General features: G+C 40.2%; 1 pseudogene; it reads right to left on the bottom strand.

Moving 5' to 3' along the window:
- Positions 1-3,133: 3,133 nt before the first annotated feature.
- Positions 3,134-4,259, bottom strand: LOC128107842 (eukaryotic initiation factor 4A-I-like; annotated as a pseudogene).
- Between the last annotated feature and the right edge of the window lie 3,791 nt (positions 4,260-8,050).

Below are 8,050 nucleotides of genomic sequence, written 5' to 3'. Positions count from 1 at the left end.
TGTAAAAGCAGATGAGTACTGTGGGACAAAATGTTTATTTATTCTTGTTATTTACTTAATGTAAATGACATATGCATGCTTCTCTTGTTCCTTATTTCTGATGTTTAAGATGAAAAGATGAAATCTAGATATAACTCTATATAACATGTTTTCTGTATTTCCCAGCAAGAACATCACCAGAATATTTTTACTCAACATATATGAGAAAAATGGCTATCTCTCCATGCCATCTAAAAATCATTTGAAATATAATGGGAAATATCTTTCCTTATAATAACTATTTGTTATATAAATACAGCTCTCCAAGAAAAAGATTGCAGAATTACCAACTTTGCAATCTTAGAATATATCTCATCACTTCTTTATATATAAATTCATATCTCAGAAGGGGTAAATGTCCCAGGAGTTTACTCACTGTATGCAGTCATTAATCACTTTCCAACTCTTATTTTTAGCATTGGTCCTAAGTTTCAACAGGAAGTATCTAAAAAATCCTAACTAATAGATGCATGAAAATAATTTTCTCTATAATTCCAAACCATTATTAAAGCACTATTGCCAAGAATGAAGAATGCATGCTTCTGAACCAAATTTAATTTAATATTAAAATGAATGATAGTATTAGCAATATATGCATTTTTATAATGAGCATGAACTAAAGGTAGAAATAATAGTGATAATATTTTATCATCATAATTAAGCAAATTTATCAATGTTTTCAGTTTTGCCCATGAAAGCAGTATTGGTATCTGATCAGACATATATAAAATATATCACGACATTTAGTTCATATACAAGTTAAATTAACCTATAAAAATGGAATGTCTGTGAAAGATGAAGCTTAGCATCCATCATTCAATGTTTTCTAAGCAACTTGCTTCTCTGGGTCTATTAATGAATACAGTCTTCTAGTATATCCATTAAGTTTCAAAGATTGTATTTAAGAAGGCTTTAAGTAGAACAGAGAGGAGTCAGAGAGAGAAAGATAGGTTTGAAAATGGCTAGGAAGGGAGAGGTCTGGAATAGTAGGACACATTAGTGGGGCAAGGGGGAGAAGGGTTTGTGGGAAGAAATTCAGGGAGATACAGGTAAAATTAAGGTGTCTTTGAGGGTAGTATAGAAACATAATACAGTGAAAACTTCCCAAAATATATACATATATGAAGGCAATTTCACTGGGGAGACAGAATCCCAACTGTCCATCTCTTGTCACTAAATTAAGCTTCCAATAAAGGAACTTGGTTGCATCTAATCAAGATGTTAGTGAAAGAGTCCAATGAGAATCTTCAAACAACTGAGATTGTTGCCATGATTATAGGTTACTCTCCCAAAACTGACAGTAAAGCCCCTTGCTGAAGGAAAAAGTATACAACCCACTGAACATGGAGATGCCTCAGACAGTACCTAAATAGAGCTTTCCCCCATATGTTCCAGGAATTTTGGTACAGGAAGGTACTGTGGACATTAACTAAAGAGAAATGTAAACAACAAATCAGCCACAAAACATCTATTAGCAATGGTGTACTCACTGCAAGGTATGCTATCGCTATGGTGGAATAAAGCTTATTGGAGTAACCAATCAACTGATTTGTTTTAAGGTCTACTCTAACAAAACAAGGCCCTCTAAATTAACATGAGCTAAGCTAATATGAACTCTCAGAGACTGACACACCATGCATAGAGCCTAGGTACACTAGGTCTTCTGAGTTTATATTATGGTGTCCAGATTAGTGGAATTTTGGGGATTCATGGGTGTGTGAATGAGTGGGTCTCTGATTTGTGTGCCTTCTATTGGCCTCTTTTCCTTCTCTTAGTTTGTAATGTCAAACCTTCAAATCCTATTTTATTTTAAAGCCAAAGAAATCTCACTCCTCTAAGAGATTTTAAAGACACAGGCACATTATTATCTTATATGGCTAAGCATGTAGAATGCAGTATATATGTGCATCAAAAATATTTTTCATTAAAAGAAATTGACTGTGCAGTTTATCATCCGTTGTTCATTCCAGCTGATGTGATAATTAACTGAACTGTACTTGAATAGATATTATCCAGAGGTATTAGAAACTTGTCATGTTTTTGTCAGAGGGATACTGTAATTGGAAGATTTCCTGTGTCCCGGCCTATGAGTGGTCTGGACAAATCTCTCCCACTCATGTCCCCTAAGTAAACACATAGAGGCTTATATTAATTATAACTGCATGGCCATTAGTACAGACTTATTACTATCTTTTACACTTAAATTAACCCATAATTCTTATCTGTGTTTAGCCACATGGGTTGGTACCTTTTCTCAGTTCTGCCTTCAAGATCTTGCTTTCTTTGTGTCTGGCTGGCAACTCCTGATTCTGCCTTCCGTTTCCCAGAATTATCCTTGTCTGCTCATCCTGCCTATATCCTGCCTGGCTACTGGCCCATCAGCATTTTATTTATCAATCAATCAGAGCAACACATTCACAGCATACAGAGCAACATCACCCATCAGAATGCAATTATTTTTTTGCAATTTCCAAGTAATTTTATTCAGAATTTTGTCTGTTTCCTGAATCAATAAAAGCTGTAATATCAAATTACAGTATATGAATCAAAATATACAATAATGTAAAAATGGCTACTATTTTCTCTTCACTACACTTCTCATGTGGGGACAATTGCCTGGACAGTTTTATGCAGGGACTCTCCCTGTACATTGATCTTGCAAATGAGGCTAGACATGTTTTAGACCCTTGACTCACTTGTAGAGACTTGGCTGGGGTAGGAAACCCTTTAGAATCAGGTAACTAGGTTGGGGAAATTGATTAGTGTTTTTTGGGGAAGACAGCACCTGAGACAAAGCCTACTCCAGAGAAAAGGGTGTCTAAAATATTCATGGTTTCTTCTTTTTCCCTCAAAAAGTGATATTTATTCAAAGAGAGAGAAAAAAAATAGAATAACAACAACAACAACAAAAACCAAAAACAAGATGTCTATTCCTTGGTCCTGCCTCTAGCTGTTCCTCTTCATCCCAGGACTGAACCTTGGGTAAGGCCAGGTAGCAGGATAGCCCCTGAAGTGAGGTCAGCAACATTGAGGTACATTTCTTCATGGAGGTATTGCATCATGTCTCAATATCTCAAAGAGTCCTTTTGTCTTTTTATATGACCATGTTAACATTCACAACTTTATAGCCAAAACGACCACCACAACAAATTCTGTGGATGTAGTTTTTCCTGTTGGTGGGATGGTCATAATTGATGACTAGGGAGACCTGCTTCCCATCAATGCCTCTGACCAACAGGGCAATGGTAATTAATACTCTACTAGAACCATATCGGAAAACCCTTATGATCACATCTCATTCCTTTTGGGTCCATATTTCTATTTTTTTAAATTTTTATTTTATAATCAACTTAATTTCACATATCAGCCATGGATTCCCCCAACCTCCCTCCTCCCACTCCCCAGCCTTCCCCACCAAACAACTTCCCATTCCCACTTCCTCCAAGGCAAGGTCCGTATTTCCTTGCATGGCAGAAACAATGAAATTCCAGCCATATATCTTCTCAGTGAGCCAATCCACCTTCCTTCTGGTATTGAAAAAGATTACTGCCTGGGTGATAGTTAGGGTTTCAGACAAGTCACACAATGTGTCAAGTTTCCACTCCTCTCATTCCACATTGATATGAAATTGGCAGATACTCTCCAGGGTCAATTCTTCCTTCTTGACAAGAATCTGAATGGCATCTCTTATTAATTTCTTGGTCACCTCAAGGACATCAGAGGGTATTGAAGTGGACAACAAAACTACCTGTGTGTTACTGTTGAGATCTTGAACCTAAATTTAACATTTCATCTGTTTCATCCAGTACAAACATCTTGATGTATTTGGGGGAGAGGTATCTCTGGGTAAGCATATCAAACACCCAGCCAGGGGTACCAGCAAATATAGGGGGAGCTTCCTCAGGACAGACATTGGTGCCACCAATACAGGCATGGCAAGAGGCACCCATGCAGTTTCCAAATGCCATGGCCACTTTTTATATCTGCTGAGCCAACTCAAATATGGGTGCCAGAACCAAAGCCTGAGTGATCTTTAGATCTCACTCAATCTGCTGCAGAATTGATATGGAAAAAGTAGTTGTTTTCCAAGTCTCAGACTGGGCTTGAGCAATCACATCATAACCCTTGATACAAGGAAGAATGGTCCACTGCTGGATGGCAGAGGGCTTCGCAAAACCATAGGCATAAATACCATGGAAGAGGGATTCTGAGAGAGTCATGCCATCAAAGCCTTCCACAATCTCATTCTAGTTACTCTCTGTGATGCCTTCAGGCTCCATCCCATCAGACCATTGTCTCTGGGATGAGAATCCTGGCTTGTAGACATGATCCTCAGAATCTCAAAAGGATACTTTTAAAAGTAAGCAAAAATATAAAGAACTCAAAAATCAAGACATCAAAATATCAAATAATCAATATAGAAATGGAGTACAGATCTAAATAGAGAATTCTCAGCAGAAGAATCAAATTAGGCCCTCTGAAAGTGGATGACAATTGTGTGGCTTGGTCTGTTTGTGGGGCCCCTGGTTGAAGGACCAGGACTTATCCTGGGTACATGAAATGGCTTTTTGGAGCCCATTCCCTATTGTGGGATTCCTTGCTCAAACATGATCCAGAGGAGAGGGGCTTGTTCCTGCCCCAAATTGGTATGCCAGGCTGTGTTGCCTCTCCAAGGGGTGCCTTACCCTTTATGTGGAGTCAGTGGGGGTGGGGTCAGGATGAGCAGAAAAGGAGAGGGGGGAACTGTGGTTGGTATGTAAAATAAAAAAAAAAAGAATTTTTAGGGTAGACACCAATCTGAGTGCAGAGGAAGGCTAGTTCTAGAACCCTCTCCTCTCCACCATTGCTTGAGTCTTAGCTGGGTATAATCTTGTCAGTTCCTGGGGTTTGCCCTAGCTGCAGATTTCTCCCCATGCCCTTAATGGTACACTCTGTCAAAATATCTCTTTCATTGCTCTCCCTCCTTGTCTCTCCCCCATTTTCCCACCTCCCTTCTCCTCCCATCCCCTCCTCTCTATTCCCCCATCTCAGTTTGTGCAGGAGTTCTTAACCTTTTCCTCTTCCTGGGGCAATCCATGTGTGTCCCTCTTAGTGTTCTTTTTTACCAAGCTTCTCTGGGGCTGTGGATTGTAGCCTTGTTATCCTTTGCTTTGCATCTAACATTCATTTATAAGTGACTACATACCATGTATCCTTTGCTTTGCATCTAACATACATTTATAAGTGACATACATACTTTCTGAGTCTGGGTTACCTCACTCAGGATGATTTTTTTCTAGTTCCATCCATTTGCCTACAAATTTCATGATGACATTGTTTTTTTACCGATGCATAATACTCCATTGTGTAAATATACCACATTATCTTTTTTAATAGTATTTTTATTTTATAATTAACAATTTCACATATCAGCCACAGATTCCCACATCCTCCATCCTCCCACCCTCCAGGCCTCCCATACAATCCACCCCCCACTCCCACCTCCTCCAAAGCAAGGTCTCCCCTGGGGAGTCAGCCCAGTCTGGCAGACTCAGCCAAAGTAGGTCCAGTCCCCTCCTCCCTACACCAAGGCTGAGCAAAGTGTCTCAGCATAGGCCCCAGGCTCCAAAATGTCAGCCCATGCACCAAGGACAGGTCCTGGCTCCACTGCCTGGGGGCCTCCCAAACAGTTCAAGCTAATCAACTGTCTCACTTATCCAGGAGGCCTGATCCAGTTCCATGGGGGCTCCTCAGCCATTGGTTCACAGTTCATGTGTTTCCACTAGTTTGACTATTTGTCCCTGTGCTTCCTCTAACCATGGTCTCAACATCACTTGCTCATACATGAAGTTTGTGGGCAAATGGATGGAACTAGAAAAAATCATCCTGAGTGAGGTAACCCAGACTCAGAAAGACAAACATGGTATGTACTCACTCATTAAGTGGATACTAGATGTAAAGCAATGGATAACCAGACTACAACTCACAAGTCCAGGGAGGCTACCTAGTAAAGAGGACCCTAAGAAAGACACAGGGATCACCCAATGACAGAGATATGGATGAGATCTACATGAGCAAACTGGGGATGGGGGGTGGGTAATGGAGGGCAATGGTCAGGGGAAAGAGAGCTTCGGGTAAAGGGAGGTCCCAGCTGGATCAGGAGCAGTGTGAGAGAATGGAGAGGGAGATACCATGATGAATGAAGACCCCAGGGGAATAGGAAGAAGCAGAGTTTTAGAGAGGTCTTCAGAAATCCACAAAGGTACCTCCACTGTAGACTACTGGCAATGGTCGAGAGAGTGCCTGAGCTGACCTGCTCTGGTGATCAGATGGCTGACCACCCTGGCTGTCATGATAGAATTCTCATCCAGTGTCTGATGGAAGCAGATGCAGAGATCCACTGCCGAGCCCGAGGTGGAGCTCCGGGAGTCCAGTGGGCAAGAGAGAGGAGGGATTGTATGACCGCATTTTCTTTATACATTCTTCTGTGGAAGGGCATCTAGGTTGTTTCCAGGTTCTGGCTATTACAAATAATGCTGCTATGAACATGGTTGAGCAAATGTCCTTGCGGTGTGGTTGAGCAATTTTGGGTATATATCCAGGAGCGGTATTGCTGGGTCTTGAGGTAGGTGGATTCCCAGTTTTTTGAGATATTGACATACTTACTTCCAGAGTGGCTGTACAAGATTGCATTCCCACCAGCAGTGGAAAACTTATATTCAATGACTGATGGAAGCAGATACAGAGACCCACAGCCAAGCACTTGGCCAAGATCCTGGAGTTCAGTTGAAGAGAGGGAGGAAGGATTATAAGAGCAAGGGGTGTCAGAATCATGATGGAAAATAAACCACAGAAATAGCTGACTCAAGGTAAGGGGAGCCCATGGACTCTGGACTGACAGATAGGGAGCCTGCATGGGACCGAAGTAGTCCCTCTGAATGTGGGTGAAAGTTGTGTGGCTTGAAGTATTTGTGAGTGGCAATGGGATCAGGACTTACCTGGGGTACACAAACTGGCTTTTTAGATCCCATTCCCTATGGTGCAATGCCTTACTCAGCCTTGATGCAGGTGGGAGGGGCTAGCTCTGGCCCCAACATGGTAACAGCCTGTGTTGACTACACAAGGGAGGCCTTGCTCTCTATAAGGAGGGGATAAGAGTGGGATAGGGTAGGTGGAGGGAGTGGAAGAAGAGGAGGGAGAGAGAACAGGGTTTGGTATGTAAAAGGAAAGAAACTCTTTTTTTTAATAAAAATTATATATGAAAAAAAGAATTTTTAAATACAATTAAGTGTAAAAAAATGTAAGCAATATTCCCATAATATTAGAACCCTAACCTCCCACAGAAACTGAAAGCTAAGGAACTTCATTCTTTGATTATTGCATTTATTTCAAGGATATGACTCTTAGATCCTTGAAAAATATTTCTTAGCTTGTAAACTGAAAAAATTCAAATCAAAATATATCAGTTAGGGCTGGGTTACTATAATCAGTTTTTCTTTGCACTTTGACCACTTGTGATTTTCTGTAATGTTTTCCATCTGCTAATAAAGGAACTTTTTAGGTTAGGGGTGAGAGTTATGCTTGTATATGAGTATAATAATTTGTATTTAAAAACTGGATAGGAAGTATACTGACTTAAAAAGTATCAACAGTACATTCTCCAGTGAGATCCATGACCTCACTAGCTATGAGGAGTTGTCTAGATTTATAGTATCATGCATGATTTTTCTCCTTTTGAGCACACCCCAGGTCTGATTGTTTGGATACTGTAAATATATAATGCTACAGTTGCACATTTATAACACAATCTCTACACTTAAATCTTAGGCAATACAGTTGAAAATGATGCAGAAAGACTTTAAAAACGAGATGACCAGCATGTCTGCTGCAAGATTGTGCATTCTAGATGTGATAGGTAATATATACCTATGAAATCTCAAACATGAGATTGTATAAGCAAAGCCTCAGGAATGACAAAAAAAGTTGACACTCCAAAGTGGATAGCAGAAATTTCACACCTTAATACAGAGCT

The sequence above is a fragment of the Peromyscus californicus genome, unplaced genomic scaffold (assembly GCF_007827085.1).
Source record: "Peromyscus californicus insignis strain IS unplaced genomic scaffold, ASM782708v3 Scaffold_12__1_contigs__length_115047231, whole genome shotgun sequence".
NCBI lineage: Eukaryota > Metazoa > Chordata > Mammalia > Rodentia > Cricetidae > Peromyscus > Peromyscus californicus.
Note: the sequence above shows the minus strand (reverse complement) of the source record. Positions and strands in the feature narration are given on the sequence as shown.